The 25,272-nt window shown below is 40.8% G+C and overlaps 1 protein-coding gene and 5 non-coding genes across 11 annotated transcripts in view; 2 read left to right on the top strand and 4 right to left on the bottom strand.

The window, feature by feature from the left end:
• wnt5b (wingless-type MMTV integration site family, member 5b) overlaps positions 1–25,272 on the top strand; it is an 89,108-nt gene that overhangs the window by 6,504 nt on the left and 57,332 nt on the right. The gene's annotated exons all lie outside the window — the stretch shown is intronic.
• On the bottom strand, positions 717–789 carry trnak-cuu (transfer RNA lysine (anticodon CUU)). The gene has a single exon. It is a non-coding gene; the product is annotated as a tRNA-Lys (tRNA).
• On the bottom strand, positions 1,497–1,569 carry trnak-cuu (transfer RNA lysine (anticodon CUU)). The gene has a single exon. It is a non-coding gene; the product is annotated as a tRNA-Lys (tRNA).
• trnak-cuu (transfer RNA lysine (anticodon CUU)) lies at positions 5,690–5,762 on the bottom strand. Its single transcript has one exon. It is a non-coding gene; the product is annotated as a tRNA-Lys (tRNA).
• On the bottom strand, positions 7,685–7,757 carry trnak-cuu (transfer RNA lysine (anticodon CUU)). Its single transcript has one exon. It is a non-coding gene; the product is annotated as a tRNA-Lys (tRNA).
• On the top strand, positions 15,862–15,972 carry trnal-caa (transfer RNA leucine (anticodon CAA)). Its single transcript has 2 exons — positions 15,862–15,899; positions 15,927–15,972. It is a non-coding gene; the product is annotated as a tRNA-Leu (tRNA).

Raw genomic sequence — 25,272 nt, 5'->3', positions numbered from 1 at the left:
TTTTAACTCTGTCCCACTTTCTTGTTTCCTCTTTGTTTGTTCTCCTTTTTGTCTTCGTGCACCTCAGTACTTCTTTGACTGAATAGCGATTCAGTATTATTTTGGCTGAAACCCTAATGAAGGCGTTTTCTATTTTTGTCAAAAAATGTACGATGAAAATTAAGACTGTCACACTCATGAGGCAGAGCAGTTTCCCTATTCCCATTTTTAATAAAAAAAAATATGTCAATATACTGTTAAAAACTGACAGTCAGCATGTTTTTATACTGATAGGACTGAGCATTAACCATAGGACTCTATCCAAGACCAGTTTGACTTAGTAGTAGTTGTTTGAACTCTTTCGCCTCTTAATTGATTTATGTTAACTTTTGCTTATGAAAGGGCATTGCAGTTAGTGCTGCTCTTTCTCTTGGATTGAATCTCTTGGATTATGGCAGTCTTCTACTGTAATACATCAAAAGCTCAATACTTGAGTGTAAGTGTGCAGTGGAAGTAATGAAAATGGGCTTGGATGATGGCATTTTTTACAGCAAGATGTAGAAAACAACCCTAAAACCCTGAGCTTAAGCATCTTTTTCTAAGACGATCACTGCTGGACTCGGTGTATGGAGAGGTCCTCTGCATTCTTAGAACCAAATAGTCTGTTGTGTGGACGGCCCATCATTCTCACTTCATACTGTTTTTTCAATTATTTGTAGTCTACTTTAAAATCCTTGCGCCCGACGTGGGGCTCGAACCCACGACCCTGAGATTAAGAGTCTCATGCTCTACCGACTGAGCTAGCCAGGCTGTTGCTACATAGACTAACCATGAAATAGCACCATCTAATATTAGGGAGTAGGGAGTTTTTCCTTGCCGCTGTCGCCAAAGTGCTTGCTCATAGGGAGTCATCTGATTGTTGTCGTTTTCTCTGTATTATTGTAGAGTCTTTACCTTACATAAAATTACCTTACATTACAATATAAAGCCCCCGGGGCCTGTTGTTTTTGTGATTTGGTGCTAAATCATTAAAACTGAAATGAGTAGAAGGATAGCAGCAAGAGTGATAGTGAAGAAAATGCGTTGTCAAGAGACTGCATGCCACCGATTGGTTAGTCAGTGGCGTCATTCGATGAGTCATAAGAGATGCTCCTTCACAAAACCACCATTTTTGAAACCCAGCAACGGCAAAATGGCCACATAAAAACCAGCACCATGGTCCCTAAGTCTGACAAAAAGCCGCAGGAATACCATCGTTTCGACATCTTCCATTGTTGTGTGTCTGTGGCATATGACATCACTTTTGGCCGTGGTGCTATAACCATGCACATTAGGTGGTACCAAATTGTAATGGAAAACTTTTGAAACTGAGTGAAGGCACTAGTGGAAAAGGCCTATTAGTTAGAGGGTTAGATGGCTTGGACGTGCAGAAGATTGGGGCTGGATATTATGGGCAAAGGGTGAATGAAAGGGGACATGTAGACGGGTTGAAGGGGGTGTTGTGTTCTAAAAGCTTGCGCCCAACGTGGGGCTCGAACCGACGACCCTGAGATTAAGAGTCTCATGCTCTACCGACTGAGCTAGCCAGGCTGGTTGAGGATCTCAGATGAGATGCTAGAGACACGTGTAATATCTCAAGCACTACAATAAGAGTGATCTAGTCCAGTTGTTTAATGATAAGATTTGTTTGATCAGTTTCTGAAAAGGTATAAATCGCTCTGTCCCCATCGGCTTGGAACTTTTTATTCTGATGGAAGTGTTTAATAAACTCTCTTAGATACTTGCTTAGAGGTTTGATATGCCCCTTGTTGTGTCATTAAGATGTTTAAAAAATCAAGTTTTTCACACTGATCTATTTTTTTGGCCACGTTACCTTAGATGACCGGACACGGTTCGTGTGTGTTTGTGTCTGGTGCGTCGCTTGTTTGTTGACCCTTTTTGGTCATCTCACTCTGGCCGCTGTCAGCCTGTCAAAACACAGCAATGAATGCATCTGTTCACATCAGCAGAGTTTTCCTTTGCACACACACAAACACGCACACCTCCAACTTGACTCCCGTTTGGAGGATGCGAGCTGGTTTACTGCAAATGCAAAACATTTTCATAAAATTGATAATGAGCACTGTTTCTGATGGATGTAAAGGGAGACGGATAAAAGAAAGGGCAGAGGAAAGCACAAGTCCAGATGAAGAGAAAGAAAGAGTGATGGTAATGAGTGAGGTTTAGTCAGTCAGATGAGAGACTGAAGAAGTCACTTGGATGAGTGACGAAACGTTTCTCCCACAAAACGCTACGTCCAGATGAACAGATTCAACTTTTGGAGAGTCAGATGAGAGGAAACTCTGCCTCTTACTGGTGAAGATCTGCTACTGCAGCACATCAAAGGAAACATGAAGGGAATAAAAACATGAGAACACAAGAGTGTTGTATGACTTAATAATTGCAGCGCTGTGTTTTATGCATCACGGATTTGGATCACTTTGCAGTCACTGCTGCTATCTTTGTGCTTTGCAGAATTTTAAAAAATATATAAACCGTGTGGAATAAAGAAAGTCAGCTAGAGAAATGGCAACAGATGAATTCAAATGATCCCTTCACCATCGCCAGGTTTCACTTGTTTGTGAGTCTTACCGCATAATAAAACGCCGGCGTATGATCCACAAAGTCTCACAACAGTGAGTTTCAAGCTCTTACAACTAGAAAGGCTCCTCACTCTCCGTGTATGTAGTTTAGGTGTTTTTTGAATTCTTGCTATTTTTCATCTTGTCTTTTGCTTTTCTGTTTCATGCAAAAAAATCATCCTTTATTTTTTGGTCTCTTTTCACTCTTGTCTGTTGTGTATTTTCTTCAATGTGTGTGTGTGTGTGTGTGTTGGAGGAGTGGTTACAATATAATGAGATTCCCAGTGCCCAGGTGTTCTTTCTAGATAATTACTGAGTGTGTTTTTTTGTAGCCAATCTCTGAACTGAGGCAATACCAAATCTGTCAGCACACCCACACACACTCATGGGAAGAGGGCGAGGGGTGGGGGATTAAATCAGAAATTTATTCCCACTATCTTGTTTCTGATGGCAAAACAAAAAAGAAAAAAGAAAGAAATGCTGTGGCTCTCATTTTAGTTGTGAATCTTTGTTTTGTTCCCTCGTTCTACCTTTTTCTTCAAGAATTCCTTTATTTTTTTTTTTCCCAGTCTCTCTCCTCTGAGCATCCTCCTTGTGTTTATCGTACACTCTTGCCTGCAGTGTGTGTGTCTGTGTGTGCGTGCGCGGAAGGATCAACAAAACATTAGTGGATCGTCTGGTGGGAGGGGGAAAAATCACAGAGCGAGCACACGACATTGATTTACACACAAATACGTGCGCAATTTTTGTTTTTCAAAAACACAGCCATCACTGATTGGCTGAAGTGATTTATTAGGAAGTGATTGTTGCTGAGGTTTTGTAGACTGGACAGACAGGAGCAGAGCACTGCATTGCGTTATAAAAAAAAAAAGAAAGAGGACACTGACTCTTTGCCAAATGAGCTTTCTGGATAACGAGGAGACTGTTTCACCTATGTTTGTCCAGTTTCTTTGAGGTTTTATGACTCCGGGCTGCTTTATACCCCGCACTGAGCATCGACAGAGGCCGGGGCCTGCAGTTAATTGAGTAAATTGTGCACCAACATCATTTCACAATGCTAAAATTAAAACACTGTCACTGTTTAATCCATTTCTTTAATGAGATTGTTAATGAAAAGGAAAAAAAGGGTTTGCATTATCCTTTAAATGAAAATCGAGACAAAGCAATCTCTGCAAACGCTTTGTTAAAAAAGACAATTTAGTCACTGTACTTTGGAGTGCATTAACAAAGTGCAGTGAAACAGTAACAATATTCTAGCACTGCTTCATAAAGCTGTTGGCAGTGGCTGTTTTGGGCAGCAGCTCACAAACCTTTTAAACCCTGCTAATCTTCGGGCATAAAGGGTTAAAACACTTAGCCCCTGAATTTTTATCCTGCATATTTTAACACATCCGGCAGCATATATTTCACATCAGTGTCTGCCACTGCTGAGCTGCCGCATCGTCTGTCAGGCGCACATGCTGCCTGAATCGAGATCAGAATTGTGTTTGTCATCACCTTCAGTTAATGTTCAGGGGTCTGTCGTGTCGGTGGTGCAGTGACAGCAGGACCTCGGCTTAAAAAAACGCCTTTATATGAAGCAGCCTTTTGCTAAACGGTCATTCATCACATTTTACACTGTCACAAGTTGCTTTCTTGTCTGTAACATCTGAAGTTTATCACAATTTTATGGCGCTGTTTCTCTTTATAATTGTTTTTTATGTGGCTTTACGAGCCACAGCTGCCATAAATCACAACGCTCTGCATCTACAGCACTCAAATGTTCACCGTCAGAGGACTTTCTGCTGGTTTCCAGAGGCTGAAGTTTTCAAACAAGCTGCTGCTGCAGTAACGGTGAACGCAGACAGAGGGCACTGCATCACTGGGGCTCCTCTCTGAGATACTGGACACCTAACAGAGCAGAAGAGAGGGAGGCTCGGGCAGGGGTGAGAGGTTAAAGGGGGAGATGAAAGGATACAGCAGGAGGAAAACTGAGGGAGTAGGAATGCGAGGACAGGAGATGGAGGAGATAATCAGTGCTACGAAGAGATGGCAGTTAAAGCGCTGGTGTGAATCCTCCCCCACTCGCTTGCCCATCATCCTCTGTGGATTTCCTTTTTGTCCTGGTCACTTTGATCAAATAAAAATCGCAAACCGCAGCTATTCTTCCTACAACCTTTCTTTACTACCTCTCTCTCTCCCACTCACTCTCTTTCTCTCTACCACTGTCTGACCAGTATCCTCCTCCCCTTCTTCATTCCCATCATGCGTGGTTGGGTCCAGGCCATTTGCTTCCACTCCAGCAGGGCCGTACCATTAGTGACCAGCAGGGGAATTGCATTTCTCTGCATGCAGCTGGTTACAGGTGTGGTGATGCTCTCTCTGCCATTCAGTCTCTCGCCATTAGCATCAATTTCAGTGCAGTCGCCTGTACAGAATGCACATCAAACAGGAAATAAGATCAGTCAAGTTTAAGGAGCCCAAAACAAAGGTAGGAGGTGTTTCTGGCCGATGTTTAGCCTGTACGTCAAAGCCTTTCCTTATTATGTAATGGGACTATGGACTGTATGTAGTGTAGTCATCAGGAGAGCTACATTTACAATCAAACATCAAAACGATTAAATTATTGGTTATATCTGTAGGAAGGAGGTTAAACACAGAGGTCCAGAGCCCCTGGATGAAACAAAAAATTTCCTTCTCTCATATGATTTCTTTTTTACTTCAACCACCTGCGGTCTGCCTGCCAGTTCCTCTGAATTGTCTTCAAATTTTCATGGTCCTGTTTTTTTAGATCTCATGAGTTATGGCTTCTGTTTTGATTTTGTTGTTGTTCTATTGAACTACAACCATTGAAAAAAACCCCACATATTCACTACTAAAAGTAAAGAGTGACTGCAGCGAACCCTTTCTATTGTTTTTAACACTGAATTTCACTTCAGCTCTACTTAACTCCTCTCCGACAGACAAGGCTCACAGACTGGTTGTGCCACACCTTTCTCTGCAGGTAGACTGGCCATCTTGGATGACAAAGGGTTTTTATGAGAATGTAAGGGAAAGAGAGATAAAGAGCTATGACAGTGAGCTCTAATTTTTCGTGTTTAAAATAGCTCCGCCCAACGTGGGGCTCGAACCCACGACCCTGAGATTAAGAGTCTCATGCTCTACCGACTGAGCTAGCCGGGCTGTGTTCTCAACACCTGTCTTCTAGACGATATGAACACGAACATAAAAAACTAAACTGGAGCAGTTACAAATTCAGTAACATTTTATCCCCAGTGTTTCTCTATCTCTATCATTGCAGTTTTTTGCTCCTTGTCTTCCCTCCTGTTTTCTTCACAGTCTCCGCCTTTGCATTGTTTTCCCCACCTACTCATAGCTCATCCCTAATCAGAGAGATCCCCTGCTTTGCTGTCCACTCTGTGAGTTTCTGCGTTTTTCCAGTGTGGATTCTTTGTTTTTCCCTCTTTCTTCCTTTATGCGTTTTGGGATTTTTCTTCAGCCACAATAAAGGTTTGCTTTTGTTCAGCATTCAGTCTCCCCTGTCCTCCATTTGGGTCCTCCGCAGCACATCCTGACAGAATGCCCATTATCAGTTGTTATCAGTCCCATACACATTGCCAGCTCAGTTGGAACAGCAGTGCTTATGTAGGAGATGGTAAATGTTGTAAGCCTGCTTGCATGCTTTACGTGGAAAAGGCATTTATTTTAACACTAAAAGTTGCTATTTCTTCATCTTAATAGCATCTGAAAACAAAAGTAAACAACTTAATGTGACAAAATGTCGTGTGAATAAAATGGATCTTGAACCAATGTGTGATTGTCCGGCATCCAAAAATTAGAATTGTGTTGCTATTTTAACCTGGAAGTACCTGTTTTATCCACTGAGCAAGGCAGAACAACCAACGCTGAATGAGGTGATAACTACTTATTTGCAAGTGGAGGAGCCATCTACAGACTATATGAATGGGACTGATAGCAGCTGATATAGCAACTGGTTATTCAGCGCGCTGATAACATTCCAAATGTGTGCAATAGAAGTTAAATTAACAGCACTGGATGTTTCCCCCACTTTAATTTGGTAGCAGTTATTTCAGCCCACTCTCATTGCCAGAGCATGAAATACTGCAGTGTTGTCAGTGTTGCTGGAGTCTCACAAATACCTAAAAGGTGTTGGTATCCAAACCTAACAAGCGAGTAAAAGCAGAAGTAGAAGGTAAGTAAAAAAGTCAAATTTAATGTCTAGCGGGAGTTTGTTAAGGTAGAAAACCCAGAAAAGCTGGATTGAAACTGACAGTCTGATGGGTTTAGGGCATGGCTTCAAGAGGATTTTTTTGTACATCTCAGGATGTTACATGTGTGTACCAAATGTCATATATCGGCATGAAACACAGCAGTTGGTTTCCTCCATAGCAATTTGCCCATTTTGCTCCCCCCATGTAAGAAATCCATAAAACCTGTACATTTTCTGTAAATTTTCCTGATGCGTGTGTAAAATCTCCACTGAGAAAAGTGTAAATCTCCTCACTTTTCCTTTTGTAAATAATATAAAATTGAGCAGTAATTTTTTTCGGTATGTGTACAATCGTTGCCGGCAAAACGTCGATTTTGTTTCCGATGGCTGTTGAAGGGTTCGAGGGCTACCCTTGGTCACCGATTCTGTTCATAATTTTTACATTTCTAGGCAAATGCAGGTGACAGAAGCCTCAGGATTTTATCTCTGCTCTTTGCAGATGATGTGGTTCTGTTGGCTTCACACCTATGGTTACATGGTCGGTAGTGAGAGAAAGAACAAAATCGCAGATACAAGTGGCAGAAATGAGCTTTCTCCAAAGGGTGGCTGCCCTCTCCCTTAGAGGTAGGGTGAGGACTAATAGGCCACTATTTCTCCACATCGATAGGACCCAACTGATGAAAGCGGTACTGCTGCCCCGACAGCATCAAAATGAGAAGAGGCAAAGCTGAGATAGCTTGGACATGATTGATTAGTGATATATTAGCAAAGGGCATTGATGCCAATGAAAGGGGGTTGTTGTGAGGATACAAGGGATGGGGGGAGATAGTGGTGATATGGTCCAACTCCAATTAATTTTGTTCTAAAACAGATGCGCCCAACGTGGGGCTCGAACCCACGACCCTGAGATTAAGAGTCTCATGCTCTACCGACTGAGCTAGCCGGGCTGTTCGAGGTGCAACCCTAGGTAGTTCAGGCATCAGACAAGGATGTCTCCTGGAAGCTTCTAGGGTAAGGTGTTCCTGGCATGCAGGTCTTGGGGCAGACCCAGGACATGATGGTGAGATTATATCTCTAAGCTATTTTGGGAACCCCTTGTTGTTTCTCTGGACAAGCTGGAGGAGGTGGCTAGGGAGAGGGAGGTCTGGGCTTCTCTGCTTAGGCTGCTAGCCTCCCAGTATAGACCTTCATATCTCTTTAAAAGTGGGCCATCCTTTCTAGGTGTGCAGTAGCAAGTGCATCATGGCCACATCTGACAGAACAGCAGCATGGGACTCCTTGGGATCAGAAAATGTTGCTCATTTATGAGTTTTTTCAAGTAATAGTCACTCCAAAGAATTTGATAATACACACAAATACCCACAAACTGTAATTGCAGCAGTTCTGAGACAGTTAACTGAATCTCCTCCCTTTCCATCACTAGATTTTCTTGGTGTTTGCTGAATTTGCTGAAGAAATCAAAGTATTTCTGACTAAATTAAACAATTAACAAAAAAGACTGTAGATACAAATTTGAGATCCGTGTTGTAGTCAATGCAGTGTGATTCTTTTTAATTATACTTCACAATTTTACTGTTGTTTGAAAAAAACACACACACTCACATTTTTCTGTTGAACACACGCCAAGTGCTGCACAGTAAACTCCAGCTAGCAAAGTGTGACTCATCAAAAATCATTTCTTCTTTCTCTGTCGTTGCCTCTTTTTTCTCTGCCTGTCAACAACTCCCCTCCTCCTTTCTTTTCAATCTTTCTTCCCTATCCACTTTCTCTGTCCCACCCCTCCCCCTTTCCACATCATTCGATACATACAAACACACACATGCGCACCCCTCCAGCTCTCCTTCAGTCCTGCCTAACTATTCTGTGGGCACGGTGCCCAGGAAGCAGCACGAGCAGGGCAGGGAGCTCCGGGCTGAGCCCCGCAGCCACACCGGCACCCTGTAAGCCTAGAAAGCAATAGGAGCAGAGAATGTGAAAAGGAGAAGCATTGCGAGAAAAGAGACGCAAGGAGCGGATTTTAAAGGAGGAAAGGGTGAAAAAGAGGGTAGAAAAGTAGAAGTGAGGAATCTGGCTGAGAAAGGATAAAGAGATAAGAGGATGCAATAGCAGGGGAGACATGCAACAGAGGAGAGGATTAGAGATGGGGAAGACAAAAGGAGATTAGAAAAACAGATAGATCAATAGACAGAGAGACACAGAGAGAGGAGGAGGAAAGATGCAGGGAGGGAGAATGTGTGAAGCAAGAGAGAAAAAAGAGAGCCGGGCAGACAGCCAGCTCTCCCAGGAGAGATAGGTCAGAGCAACGGACATGTCTCCAGAGACTCTATGTGTGTGTGTGAGTGTGTGGTTTGTGTGAAAGACAGTGGCAAGAGATGGAGGGAGGAGGAGAGAAGAATGCAGAAGAGGAGGAAGAGGAGAGCAGCGGAGCGCATAGAGAAAGAGTGGGGGACTTGTATAAGATACTGTAGTGAATGTCTGAAATGCGACCTTGGAAATCTATATCTTCGCATTTGTGTCAGTGAGTTACAACTCGTTGCTGGCACTAGATCTCTAGTTACTGCTGGGTATTATTAGACAAAGGAAGCTGTCTGAAGCACAGATTTCGCATACATTAGTACGTTTTAATACGTGTTTATTGATTGATTGAATTGTCGTTTGAATATCACAGTGCATTTGAGTCTGATGCTAGACGCTGGGCTGTACCACACTGTCGTTTGCCTGTGAACGAGAAAATAAAGCACCCTGATCCATGTCTGGGTCGAAGCAAAATATTTGAGTTACAATATGAGAGAAGCTTCAAAATTTTAATTCGTGTGTGAGACACAGAGAGACGGTTAGGGACGCTCAAGCTCATCTTCCTCGACCAGTTTGGGGGAAAAAGGCAATAGTGATATGAATGCTTAGAAACTGTAGAAAAAGAGAACAGAGGAGAGAGGCTCAGTGCATCATGGGAGAGCCCACAGCAACCTAGGACAACTAAAATCTAATGGAAAAATAATAAATCAGTGACCACAGCCAAAGGGATTCAAACTGAATTTTGGCAAACGTGTTTGCTGCAAGCAGCCTGCTCAAATGTGATTGGTCAGTAGTTCTTAGTAGTAGGATTTATTAATAAGATAATAGGTTACTCAAAAAAAGAAAAGAGGCATCCCACCTGATGTGCTGAGTTGCTAACATTGCACCCAGGTACAGATACAAAAGTACCCCTTCTGTGTGTCTGGTGGCTTCAGCTTATTAATTACACAGGCAGGTTTTTAAATGTTTTTTAAACTACCAATAAGAACAATATCCAATAAAGAATTATTATGTATAAGTTGTCGACTACCCACAAAGCATCAGTATGAATGTTTTTAATGTCTAAAGATTGTGTAGGCATGCAAGGCCAGTCCAGGTCATAGAATGTGCTGTATGTGTCAATAACAGTGAAAGCCATGGGATTACGTGACCTTGAATTCCACATGTATCTTACACACACACACACACACACACACACACACACACACACACACACACACACACACACACACAGTCAAACACAAAGCCCCATGAAATCCTCAAACTCCTAGGGGTCTTTATGAGGCTCTTGCTTTGGTCACGGAAGAACAGGAGGAAATAAGCTGATGGTCTGTGTTTTTAAAAAGAGCAATTATATCTTCGGCACAATACATTTACATGCTGCTATTATTACTCGTTTCAAATGATATCCAAATTTCTGTCTGAATAACAGCCAAAGGGGAAGTGTCATTATTAAAAGTGTGTTTCCGAACACGTATCGAGAGGAAGTCTGGGTACATGAAAAGGAATAATAGGAGAAAGGTATTAATGAGTCTGAAAAAAGACTGGACATGTGTTTTGTAGACTCGTGTATTTACTTTATCGTGATTTTTTCCAGCAATTTTCAAACTGAGATTCGGCCTTAGAGTGAGCTGCCCTTTACTTCCTTTAGTTTCTGTAACTTTCAGGGGAAATGGGGTAAACACTGGCTCCTGCCACCCACCAAGCTAATCGACCTTTTTTCCTAGCAGCCATTTTGACATGTAAACACAGGTGATACTAATGATGCTAATTGAGGCTCTGCACCTAAAGAGCGGAACCTTCATTAATGTCATTGGCAACACCTGTGTTTTCATGTCAAAGTCGGCTGTAATTAGGAAAAAAGTAAGGTTCAACAGACCTGAAACATCTTTGTTTTTACCGCGGATAACCACACTGATGAAAACGCAACTAAAGCTAAACTTTCTCAAACAAGCAAAAAGACTAAAACAAGCAAACCCACCCTGGAAGCTAACTGAAACTAAACAGAATATTAGTAATAACAATAATAATTTGAAAATAGAAACTTATAATAATTCTGACTTAAATTAAAAAGTACAAAGCTCAGGTACATTACCTTATCTGTAAAGAGACTTTTGCCTGAGATACAGCTCCCCTAAAGTGGTAGGAAGGACCTACCATTCATTTAACAATGACTAAACCTACAGGAAATGTACATGCATTACAATATTATAAACAAAAAACGGCACTAAGCGTGCAGAAGGTGGCGCACATGACACCAATTCACTAGCATTGAATTCACCAGAATATCAGCTGCCCTATCAGAACGCCACCACGCTCTGATATTACATGGAGTTTGTGCTGTGGAGCTGGCAGGTTAAAGCTCAACTAATGTCCAGTGTGGCTGCGTCAGACATTTGCATTTGCACCTGCACCTCTGTCGGGAAAGTCCTGAAAAGTTTGGGCCTGTAGTGCATGTACGTGTGTGAAATTAGCCTATGATTACCAATGCTTAATATATGAAAATCACGAAGTTTTTGTACAAATTTGTATATGTATTTTTAGAAGATCAGCCTAAGAGACGGGTGAGCAGTACAGAGACGGACAGTTTCAACTGCTCCGTGTGTGTATTTGTGTTTTTGTGTGTGTGTGTTTGTGTGGCATCTGCATATCAGCTTGTTTGTTGGACACTGGAGTTTGTGCAAAAACTGTATGTTTGTGTCACATTAAAAAAGGAAGTGTTTGTGTGTGTGTATTTTTTATTGTAATCAGTATAGCCTATACACTTGCATTGAATGTGTGTTATTTGCATAATACTGGTCTATATGTACATTCCTGCATTTGAGCTTGTGTATGTGTGGGCTGCTATCCCTTTTATGTGTGTGTGTTCGTGCGTGCATGTGTGTGTGCGTGTGCCATGAGCCCCAGTGAGATGCAGCGAGCATGACGGAGAATGACAGCTTGATTTATGGCGAGGCTATAAGTAGAATGACTACTGGTAGAGGAAGAGAGTGTGAGTGTGTGAGGGGGGGAAACATGATAGAGAGAGGGGGAAAAGGGAAGATTGGAAAGGATAGATTGTGGATGGAAAGAAGGGGAGACGGGGGGGTGACAGGAGGAAAAGGGATGGAGGGAGAGTGAGCGAGAGAAAGAGAGATGGTCTGAGCGACAAAGCTAAAAAGGCATTGGACAAGAGAGAAGATGAGTGATGGCGGGCTGCCTTTTAAAAAAAAAAGGGAAAAACGGAAAAGGGTCAGAAAGGGACTGATTGGGATTTTGTGAGAGGCTCTGAGTTTCTATTTGCATATTGCTTAAGTATGGCAGAAAAAAAATGAAAAAACATGACCCAGTCTGCAAGCTGCATGAAAAGACACGTAGAAGAGAAGGAGAGACAGGAGGAGGGAAAGTTTAGCTCTTGTTTGCGAAGGGTTAGTGCGCGTTGGTTTAATGACACAGTGCAGTTCACGCAGTGCAGCATGCTCGATAGCAAAAATACATTATCTTCACAATTACATTTACATCTTTAGACGTTTAGGGGATTTTGTTATGCAGAACGGCATATGCAGAGTGCAAATGAGCCTCAGTTCCCTGATCAATAACACTGCAAAGCGAACAATATCCAGGAGAATATTCAAGCGCGACGATGATTACTGTGAATGTCATTGCAGGCTGTGAAATAAAAGATGTTATTATGTTACATTTTAGAGCTTTAATGCTTCATTATTAGTTTTGAAGATCCTCTGCTTGGCTGATGATTTTAAAAACCAAGACTTAGACGTTTTCTAATAGCATGGGAGTCGTTTCTGCAAGGGCTTTGAATGGATCTCATACAATTTAACCTATAAAATGTTCATAAAGCCACTGCAGGTGGGATTAGGGGGAAAAATGTGTCGTGAAACTGAGCTGCAAGAATGCCAGTGTGCTGATATTTCTATCACTCACAATTAACCTCTTAACAACCACCAGGTATCTGGCGACCCATCTAGAGTTGGGTTGAGGTTTAAGTGTGTGGTTCATGTCAAGATCTTTTTATAAAAATGTCACCTATTTAGAACTCCTAAATGTAAAAGCTTTTACAAGAAAAATAAAGGATGGGACTTCTTTTGAAATTTAACATCTTCTGCTGTCTGAAAATGAGCCATTTTTACACGACTAAAACAAAACCCTAAAATTAGGGTAAGATTATCTGCATCCTGATTTATTGTTAATGCTTGATAAAATTGTCGGAAAATATAAAGTGGGGCATGCCAGAAAAGGTTTGAAGACCCCTGTCCTAGCCATAATCCCTACAAACTTAGATGTTTTTATTTAAAAACCTTAGCACTCTCCACCCAGACAAGTATTCGGCACAGCTGCAAAAATATTCATGGTTGATGTAAACAGGAAACATAGCATTAGTAGCACATAGAAATAATATCATGTACTGTGAGTAAGGAAAAGGTAACACCAGACATGTCTTTTAATGTAATTTAATTAATCATTAGTTATTACATGACCAACCGGTCATGGCAGATGGCTGCCCCTCCCTGAGGCTGGTTTTTCGGGAGGATTCTTCCTGTTAAAAGGGAGTTTTTCTTTTCCACTGTTGCCAAGTTCTTGCTCATTGAGGGTTGAGTCGATTGTTGGAGTCCTTATCTTTTGTTTTAAATTGGTGCTATGTAAATAAATTCAGTGCTTAGACCATTGGTGTAACTTTGTGCTAAACATTGGGGGGCCAAGATCTCTGTCTAAATAAATAAATAAATCTGGGTAAATTCCCAGATGATTAAACATGCAAATATTTTGTTGGTAATACCTGAAATGACTAAAGAAAATCAACAGCTTATTTATGCAAGATAATTCATGATTTTATTGGGGTGGTTATATTGGTTGGGTCTGATTATTGGGGGGGTCATAACCCCCCTAACTCCCCTGGAAATTACGCCCCTGGCTTAGACAGATGATGAAGTTGGACTTTTACAAAAAACTAAAATACGTGTACGTGTCCCAACACTCTTTTGCTCAAACTTTGATGACACTGCTACAGAAGAAGACTGGGGTCACTGACAAAAATCTCTTTATGGGTTGTCATTCAAAAAAAGTATAGTAATGTTTTTAATGTAATGCATTACATTACTTTCTTTAGAAAGTAATTTGTTACACTATTTGTTACATTGCTTTCCCCTGGTGCAATATCAAGGGCTGAAACTGCCCCATGATTACTAGTTAGAAAACCTTAGGTTACAGTCCCACAAGCTGACACAAATCCCTACTCTAATGATGACACGCGTTCTGTTAGTGTGAAAATAAAGCGATCCCCACTATGTTTCTACTGCAGAAACATGTTCAGGTCCAAATACAGGCTACAATGCTAAAAGCCTGACTGCTCATCACTGCCTTTGTTGCTACTTTAAAATCAGTATCTGGCCTCTGGGCTGGGGTCAGCATACACTCAGCTTTGCAATCAATCTGTGTTCATGGCTAGCTGTTAGCATCTGTTTGTGCAGATGTTGTTTTTTTGTGCAATAAAAAAAAATGTCTACACCTCCACTCCTCAAAAGTTGTAGACTGCTCCACCATTTACCTCCTCCCTGCACACAAACCGAATTCAAGTAAGGCCATAATTGTAACTGTAATGTAATTACTGAATGTAGTACAGCAATGCATTGTATTACTACACTACTGAAAAATGGACAGTGTTGGGTGTAACGTTTTACAAAGCAATCCTGTGCTAGATTTAACCTCACCAGAAGAAGCCATGGGAATCAGAAAGGAGTACGTACATAAATAGGAGGAAATCACTGTGTGAGCCTTGCCTTAATTTTTGTGGCTGCCAAGATCGAATCAGGGAGCTTACAAGGGTGTCCCCGTAATTTCTTTCTAACAGTCTCAGCTTCTGCCCAAAGGCTAAAACCCAATCTGTGAGTTTTTTTTAAACCAAAACTGGGTCAGCAGCATTTCTAGAAGTTTCTGTCTTATGTCTCCAAAAGATTTCTGGAGTAGTGCAGATGTTAAGTGTGAACAGAAGAAATTAGAAGAGCAGAAATTAAGGCCTCAAAACAAAAAACTGTCAGTGTTAATGTGTTCAAACTTTTAACCCAGCGATAACTTCAACCCCAAAACCAGGTGAAAAAAATGAGGATTTTTGTGCGATTTCCCTTTTCTTTCTTTGTCTTCACATGGCACTTTATTGCTTTGGTCTTTTCATTGCTTTACTTTCTTTTCCTCTTTTTGCAGAGGAAAAGTTGTAATTTTCTACCCTCTGGTATAAAATAGAGGAGTGTTTTCAGGGCAGAGAGCAGGGACGGGGAAGAAACGACTGTGAGAAATATGAGCAGGAGAGACAGATAGAGACAGAAAGAAAGAGAGAGCGCAGTCTTTGATCTATCTCTTGGTAGGAGCTGGTCTTGGCATGCAGCCCGAAAACCCCACAGCGCACATATACAGACACACACACACATATATGCACACACATTTAGGGCTCCAGGGCTTTGCTGATTATTTCTACTGGGAGGATCAAACACGCCTGCCCCTCCTCCCCCCCAACCACCCTCCCTTCTCCATCCTCCATCCATCTATCCATCCATCCTTCACCTATCTGTCTTTTTATGAGACCATCTGTCCAGGCATTCATCAGGCACCCCATCCATTCTTCTATCAGATGGAAAGATCTGATCTAAAAAAGCTAAAACACATAACTTTCCTTACAGTGACTAATTATAACAGACTGTGAAACATATTAAGGGTCTCTGAGTTTTAAATCATCAGTGACTTTGCTGAGCCATCAGCAGTGTGGGTGTCAGGATGGCCGAGTGGTCTAAGGCGCCAGACTCAAGGATGCAGTCCTTTCTCACTCATGGGATTTCTGGTCTCCAAATGGAGGCGTGGGTTCAAATCCCGCTCCTGACAGCATTTTTGGCACTGGAGTTTTTTAACACATGTTGTTTATTGGAACTTTTAGGGAAAAAACGTATCCAACAAGTCTGTTGCTTTGTATTCAGTTGTATTCAGCAGTGCTACATTTTTTAAGGTTTTATGGGGAACATCTTCGCGATATTCAGTATTCATGACAAATTCATACGAAATCACAGTAATTTTAATCCAATTAAATTTCGTTCAGTTCGAGTTTTATTTATACAGCGTCAAATCACAACAACACTTGCTTTTTTATTGTAAGGTAGACCCTACAATAATACATACAGTGAAGTTGTGCTATAATCATCGATTTTGGTTTGTGTGCAGGGAGGAGGTAAATGGTGGAGCAGTCTGAAACTTTTGAGGAGTGGAGATGTAGACATTTTTTTTTATTGCACAAAAAACAACATCTGCACAAACAGATACTAACAGCTAGCCATGAACACAGATTGATTGCAAAGCTGAGTGTATGCTGACCCCAGCCCAGAGGCCAGATACTGATTTTAAAGTAGCAACAAAGGCAGTGATGAGCAGTCAGGCTTTTAGCATTGTAGCCTGTATTTGGACCTGAACATGTTTCTGCAGTAGAAACATAGTGGGGATCGCTTTATTTTTACACTAACAGAACGCGTCTCATCATTACAGTAGGGATTTGTGTCAGCTTGTTGGACTTCAACCTAAGGTTTTTTAACTAGTAATCATGGGGCAGTTTCAGCCCTTGTTATGGTGCCAGGGGAAAGCAATGCAACAAATAGTGTAACAAATTACTTTCTTCAGAAAGTAATATAATGCATTACATAATAAAACGTTACAAGCGCTTTTTTTGAATGACAACCCATAAAGAGATTTTTGTCATTGACCCCAATCCTCCTCTGTAGCAGTGTCATCAAAGTTTGATCAAAAGAGTGTTGGGACACGTACATGTGTTTTAGGTAGCCCAACTACATCATCTGTCTAAGCACAGAATTTATTTACATAGTGCCAAATCAAAACAAAAGATAAAGACTCTATGATAATACAGAGAAAACTCCAACAATCGGACAACCCTCAATGAGCAAGAACTTGGCAACAGTGGAAAGGAAAAACTCCCTTTTAACAGGAAGAATCCTCCAGAAGAACCAGGCTCAGGGAGGCATGGCCATCTGCTGTAACCGGTTGGGGTGAGAGGAAGAAGACAGGACAAAAGACATGCTGTGGAATTCACACAGGATTTTTTTCAACATCAAAATAGTCAAGGGTTTAAGCCTAATTTTTAATGTTGATCATTTTGTGATCAAAAGATTTTAATCAACCGTCAACACAACACTTATGCTCAACATAGTTTTTACTTTACATAAAATTTCTCCACTTTTCTCCACTCAAACTAATCTGTGTCTATCTGCACCATAAGGGAGTTTCTTAACTCAAAATCTACCACATACAGTATAAAAGCTTGATGTAGTTTGGACTGCACATTTTGAATCTTTTTCTTTTCAAGTGCCATGTTTTGGGGGGTTTTTTATTTGTTTTTTTGGACCCAGAAGTTCGCCAGTGTGTCACAGGGCTAACACATCGAATTAAGGAGAAGTCAAACACAAATGTCGTACAAATGCAACAATGTGCAAAGCAAGCACGCGAGCCATGTAGCAGTCACGTATATTTGTGTAACCTATAAATCCCAAATGACAGAGATGAGGCACATATCACACACATAAAGACCATGAGCAGCAAAACGAAGAAAGCAGAGCAATATGCAGATTTGAAAGAAAGCGACAAAGGTGAAATTTTGGCCGTGTTCACTAAACATAATAAAAGAAACATACTAACAAATGATAATTCAGTCAATAATTTCTTTTGATAAAAATGCCACCATAGTATGTGTCACTATTCACATTAGCTGTGAATGTGTGGGCTGAGTTTAAGAGTATGAGGGTCTTAACCTCAGGGTCTTGTGTTTAAGCCCCACGTTGGGTGAAATTACTTGAAACTTGACTTGAAGTTGGCAAAGTATAAACTAACAAAAAAATCTGCAGTATGTGGAAACTTAAAGAAATAAGGACTTCTCTACTAGAGAATCATATTAAAGATGCCTTCTGTGGATTGTTGTGTGCACGCATTGAGGGGGAATTTGTAGTTCTGGATTGTGCACAGAGAGTGCCGTCGACAGCTGCCATCAACAAGGTCAGAGCCCTGTGAGTGTGTGTTTGTAAGAGAGACAGTCTGGAGACACAGTAACATCTTCAGCTGTTGCTTAAGTTGTAAAAGAGTTATTGTCAGTCTCTCAGTTCTTTCTGCCTTTCCTTCATTCCACTAAAGTACCAATTGCTTTATGCCGCCATCTGTCTTGAATTTTCATTTTGTTCCTCTAGAAATTATCTATATAACTGGAAGATTTCCTCTTGTTTGTCCCCTCTGGTCTACAATAATCACACCAGTCAGTTCCATGCTGAATCAGCTGCTATGAATTCTCTCCGTGTTTCTCTCTCTTGTTGAGCTGTGGAGCCTGAAGGTCTAACCTCCAGTTGAACTCACACACTGCAGTAACCGTGTGTGTGTGTGTGTGTGTGTGTGTGTGTGTGTGTGTGTGTGTGTGCATTTGTTTGTCATGACTATGAACTCTCAACTCTGACCTTCAGTGCATATCTATGTATCTATCTAGCTGTTTTCTCTCATAGTGCCTACAGGCAGATGTAGGGGTCATTAAAATAGGAGCTGTGTGTGGTGCGCATGTGCATGAGCGAGGGCACTGGCCCTTCCTCCACTGTCTAAAAAGGAAATACCAAATTATGGAGGATCTCTCTCTCTCACTCTCACTCACACACACACACACACGCACACACACACACACAGACACACACACATGCACGCACTCACTCGCTCATTATCTGCTTCATCTTTGTAACACTTCTGTTCCGTCACACTCAAAGAACGAGTGAAAAGCGTGCATAGAAAGTGGGCAGATATAATTGATTTAGCTTGTTTGCAAACACAAAAATGGACAGCAATAGTCCACACTTGCTCACATTCACACATCTGGCCACTCATTGCCAGAAATGGGACGTAACAAAGTACAAATACTTTGTTGCTGTACTTAAGTACCGTTTTTGGGTATATTTAACTCTCTATTTATCTCTACTTTCTGCTCCTTAGTTTGAACATTTTCGGTGTGAGTTATTGGTTATTGTAAAATATGAAACCAATTTGGAGGTTACAGGAATACGTAAAAGAAAATCCTGTTGGTTTATCCATCTCTGGTGCAACTCATGGAAAAGACGAAGAGATAAAAGAGGCAAAAAAGTGCAAAGCAAAGACACGTCTGTAAAAGGCAACTTTGCACAAAAAGAGATCACAAAAATGTCCTTCAAGGAGCTACCTTTTACTTTTATAGTTTTAGTACATTTCATACCCTGCACTATTTCATTTTTGCTTTAGTAAAGAATCACCTGTGGTCATTACAAAGCTTTTAACCTGACAACAAATCACCTCATTTTTTGCTTTGTATTATTAAGTGTAAAGATAGAGAAACCTGTAATCCAAAAGTGTGTTTAGAAAGGTTAAAATAATGGGACGTTAACAGCCACAGCATCTAATTGAAGAAAAAATATATATCTGTACATATATATATATATATATATATGTGTGTAATATCCACCTGACTACAAATTTGTTAAACCATCTGATGATTTTGATGGTTCCCAGATTGCATGCAAAATTCACTCTTCTCACATAAGAGACAAGAAAACATCTATCTATCTATCTATCTATCTATCTATCTATCTATCTATCTAGTTACATTAATTATACTGGATAATATACTGTGCCGTATATAATGGAGCTTGGACAAGAAATCGATTAAAGATGCAGTGAATGTGTCATCTTTGTGGGCAGTCAGTGCTAAATAAGCCAGAGCACACATTGCTAAGTGTAACCAGATAAAAGGAAAAAAGAAAAGTGATTAAAAAGGGAAGAATTCTAAAAAGAAAGACAGGCTGATAAACAGAAGACAGTAAGAAGAGAAAGAAAAAAGCTATGTGAGTGTGTGTGTTTGTGTGTGTGCTGGAAGTGTGCCAGGGAGCCTGCCAGCCAGCCAGGCTGAGCTGGAGGGCCCCTGCTGGGGGTGGAGGGTTCAGGCGAGCCCCCTGCCTTCACCGGCCTACTGGAGCATGCTGGTAAAGAAAGAGGGAGGAGGGAATGAAAGAGAAGGAGAGAAACAGAGACCCCAAGAGAAAGGAAAAAGAAGAAGGAAAAGAGGTGGAAACAGACAGACAGCCACAGGCAAGAGAGGAGGAGGAGGAGGAGATGATGATGTTGGTTCAGAAGAGAGGTGGAGAAGGTAAACCCAGAACAGGAATGTGAGAGGAATGCAGGGCATGGAGGAGTTTTCCTTTGGCTGGAGAGAGAAAAGGAGAGAGGGAGAGTAGATGGGAGGATGGGAGGTCCTGGAAACATAAGGCAGTGCAAAATACTCCTCTAATGTATTCCCTCTCTCCGTCTTTCCTGCACCCTTATTCTTCCTCAGCAGACAGTCCACAGGCCCAGATGTGTTAAGGCACTCCGATCTGTTACAGATATCGATTTGACTGATCTTTTTTCTTCTTTTTCTCTTGAGTCATTTACCCACCTCACACATCCACACAAATGTAAAAAACCAAAGTGAATGAGAAGAAATTCATTGATTATAAACAACCAACGTGAGTCATGTTTTATGCTTGCTTGCATTTACAGTCACAAAATTTATTTTAACTATGGAGACAGAGTGATTTGCACTAAAATCAGTCTTGAAGGTTTTACTTTAATTTGTTCCACTGATCAAAAGCCACAAAAGGGCCAGTGCTGCAGCGTTGCTTCTTTAATGAAGAAAGCAACATGGGACTGAATCCCTATATAATACTAAAATAGTAGCTCTTTAAAGTTAAGCTTTAGTGTGAATGAGGTTAAGCTTTTTGAGTGAATACCTGCCTGCAGAGACAGACTGTGTGCCTTTTTCTGTGTGTGTGTGTGTGTGTGTGTGTGTGTGTGTGTGTGTGTGTGTGTGTGTCCCACACTGGGTTCACTTAAAAGACCCACTCTTTAAATATAAATAGCACCGTTACAGACAGGCAACTGTGTATTTGTGTGGGTGTACTTGTATTACTGACATTGTAGGGACATGAATCCCTTTAGTCGTTGTAGGGACGCATCTCCCTTCTGGGGACAAAAACCAAGTCTTCATAAAACATACCGCACCTTAAGGTGAAGATTTAAGGTTTGTGTGTGTCTGTAGAGTCAAACAGACACACATTTCCCATTTAGTCAAAGATATGTCTTTTTGTCTTCCACATACACACAAGGTCTCTTTTGGTGACTTTGGTTCATGACAACTAACAACTTATTTGTCATGTTAAACACTGTAACACATTCACTTACCACACAAAGGATGATCAGGAGGAGTCACAAATCAATTGGGGGGGGGTTAGGAAAGGCATCTGGCATAAAAATCTATCAAATATTTACTTCTATTCAATTCACTGTTATTTATATAGCCCCAAATCACAACAAGAAAGCACTTGGCGACAGTGAAGACAGAGAAGGATAAACTCCCTTTTAACAGGAAGAAACCTCTAGAAGACACACTCATGGAGTAGCAGCCATCTGCCGTGACCAGTTGGGAGTGATCCATATAACTATAAGCTATATGCTTCTAGTTAAGGCTAATCTAAAAAAGTAGAGAGGTTGTAGGTCCCCCAAATCCAAAATGGGAGCTGTTTCCACAGAGGAGGGGCCTGAAAACTGAAGGCTCTGCCTCCCATTTTACTTTTAAATACCCTAAGAACCACAAGTAGGCATGCACTCTGAGACCCAAATGCTCTGTTGGGGTGTTACAGGAATATAGGTCATTAAGATAAGATGAGGCCTTATTATTCAAGACCTTGTATGTGAGGAGCAGGATTTTAAATTCCATTCTGGATTGATCAAGGGAGCCAGTGAAGAGAAGCTAGTATAGGAGAATTTTGCTCTGTCTTTCTAGTCCCTGGTAATATTGTCACTGCAGGATTTTCAATCATCTTAAGGCTTTTCAGAGAGTTTTTAGGATTACAGTAGTCCAGCCTAAAAGTAATAAATGCATGAACTCGTTATTCAGGATCACTCTGAGACAGGATGTTTCTAATTCCAAAGATATTGCACAAATTCAAGAAAGGAGTCCTACATATTTGTTTAATATGCACATTGACGAACATATCCTGGTCAAAATATCTTTCCACTGTGGTGATCTCTTGAGTTGTTCTTTTAATTTTTGGTCCTGTTTTTTGTAATCTAATAAACATTTGATACCTTTTCCATCCTTTTAGCTCTTTGTCCCTCCGTCTGTTTGCATATGTGTTGGTTTCTTTGTAATCAGTTTTCGTTTTATTTTGGTAATGACTTCTTGTGTTCATCTGTGGTTGTTTTGCTTCCTTTTTGTTTTCACACTTTTGCAATTGTCTGCCCGTCCTCATTGGTTACATCTGTACTCACCTTTTTTCACCTGTCACCAAACAACCTTGTGTATGCATTGTCCCTTTATCAGTTATCAGACTGTCTATTTTCCTTCCCACCTGTTTCCCACATACTCTTTTGTGTTCCTCAAGCTATTATGCCTGCCCTTAGGTACTTGTTTTGTTTGGACTATTTGGACATTTTTGCTTTCATTCAGTATTTCTGCTTCCACCATTCTGCATTTGGGTCCTGTTTTGACAAACATGTAAAGTTGAATTTTTTCCTTTTGCTGGTATGTAGCTTTCAGTGACTAACCAGCAAGTGGAAGCAAAAATAAAGTTTAAAACACACACAAAAAAGGACACTCCAGCCGTTGAGTTTGGTGCTCTTAAAAAAAGAAACCTCATCTCAAAAAACATGAAATTCCAAATTTTTCAGATCCAAACTTGACATGTAATGTATGCACACACACTGAAAATTTGAAAAAAGTGAAGTTGACATCAAGCCATGGTTAACTGGTTCTGATGTTTCTAAACAACAAAAGAAAGAAATGGAAATTCTCAGTGCATCAAATTCTCACATGGAGGCAACAGCTGGGAGAATTACATGGTTTAATCCAGGAGTTGTGTCACGACCATCTTTGCACATATTTCAGGATGTCAGTGGGGCAGTTGAGCTCTTTTTGGCAGAGTTGGGACCACCAACTCTTAGGAGGCAAAGAAATCATTTCAGAGAGCCGGTTGACCCGGAGTACTTTTTCGCTGTGTGTCTAGATGAGTCTGAATATTATTTTTAACGCATGAAATAGTTGCACAGATTTTACGCATCCAGTGTGTAAAGGCCTTAAGAGTTCAATCTTTCCACTACCAATGCATCACTGTGGATGAATCCAGATTTTCAGTTTCTTCCTTTTCTCATACCGACTTCATTTTTTCCACAGTGCATTTTTTGAGGATGAATTTTCCGCAAAAAGCGCATCGTTATCAGTGTTTTTACATATGTTACACGACAAGTTCTGATTCAAAATATTTGGAATTTCACATTTTCTTTCGCAATGTCTCACTGCGTAAAGACCTTGATTATCATTGCCAAAGAACGTTTTGTGCATATTTCTACAACGCCAGGATAATCTGACAGAATAGCGCTTCACACCGTGGAACCAGAATGCATTGTGAACACTTAGTTTGTGCATCTCACAAATTGTAAAACTACAAAAAAGCTCATTTAGTTCCTAGTTTAATTAAAAAAAGGTAATATTTCCTATATTCATTATATGTCAAATTGATTATTTCAAGCTCTTTTTCTTTTTAATTTTAATATTTGGATCTTAGATCATAAAAATCCAAACTCCAGTATCTTACATTTATTGATATTTCCTTAGCTAAATCAAAGAAAATTAGAGTGGCATCACCCACAGAGGTTTTGTCGTCATGTATACCAAACTACCAGCATTGCGCTGCAAGCCTCAGCAGAAATGTGACCACGAAGAACCTGGAAGCCACAGTAGTTCGAGATCAACTTCTAGACCCACTGGACATCAAACACCTTGGATTCTGTCCCTCTCCACTCTTTCTCGAGTCTGACTTTGGACCACTGAGAAGCAGTCGAGTTCTTTTCCTCTGTAGCCCAGGTAAGATGCTTCTGATGTCTCTAGTTCAGGAGTGGCTTGATATTAGGAATGCAACGCCTGTAGTTCCTTTCTTGAAGACATCTGTGTCGGTGGTTCTTGATGCACTGACACCAGCCTGACTCCACTCCTTCTGAAGCTTCCTCAAGTCCTTTCCTACCACACTGTTCCCTGCCAGTCAGATTTCCATTAATGTGTTTCGATACAGCACTCTGGAAACAGCCAGCCTTTTCAGCAATGACCTTCTGTGGCTTATCCTCCTGGTGGAGGGTGTCGACAATAGTCACCTGGACAACTGTCAAGTCAGCAGACTGATTATGGTTGACTGAGAGATACATGGTATTGATCATGTTTGAGTAGTAATTTACTCAAATTTAAAAAATTTAAGTATTCTATTAATGTGTTTCAGATTTCAATGATCTGTAAATTGTAATTGTAATTAAACCATAAAAAGGCTTGAAATTCTATCTGTAACGATTGTAGAATATATGGATGTTATATAGTAATCTTGAAAAACGTAAAAAATAAGTGTTCATTAGTTTATTAAGGAAGGAAGACATGCTTGGTGTGACAGAAGAGGATCCAAGAGATAGGATGAGATGGAGGCTGATCACCCCTAAACCGAGCAGCCAAAAGAAGAAGAAGAAGAAGGTTCTAGATGGTCATTTACCACACTCACAGTGCAGCTACCCAACTATTTAAAATGTTAATAGTTAATAGGAAACCCCTGATTTGGTATTCTTAGTGATACCTTGGCTGGAAATTGTCAGTGTGAAGTCGTAATGTTGAAAGCTTTCAGTGTAAATGACTGGAGCAAGTGGCTATTTTCTAAGCCTTGTTTTTACTCTTTGTACCCCTTTATACGTGCATTTTTTTCCTCTTGTTCTTTTCTGCTCACTTATTGGCATCACTATGAAGCAGTGTTGCCAGAGCTTCTAAACACAGCAGGAAATCTCTGTTTCTTCCTCGAGCTCGCTCTCAGGGGGATTGGTGAGACATTCTCTTATTTGTACGGGTTTATCTGTGTATGTAGCCACTCGTGTATTTATGTGGGTTTCTGCATGCGTGTGTTATATGCGCAGAAATGTCAAAACAAATGCCAGCATCTTCCACCTTTGTGTCTCCAATCAATTCATCCTGACCAGAATTATTTTAAGACAAAAAAGGATTGGATGAAGGCAAGGAAGGGAGGAAAAAAGGAAAGGAAGGAAGAAGCAAGAGGAAGACAGCAG

The sequence above is a fragment of the Oreochromis niloticus genome, linkage group LG17 (genome assembly GCF_001858045.2).
Source record: "Oreochromis niloticus isolate F11D_XX linkage group LG17, O_niloticus_UMD_NMBU, whole genome shotgun sequence".
Lineage (NCBI taxonomy): Eukaryota > Metazoa > Chordata > Actinopteri > Cichliformes > Cichlidae > Oreochromis > Oreochromis niloticus.
This window is presented reverse-complemented; position numbering and strand designations above follow the sequence as displayed.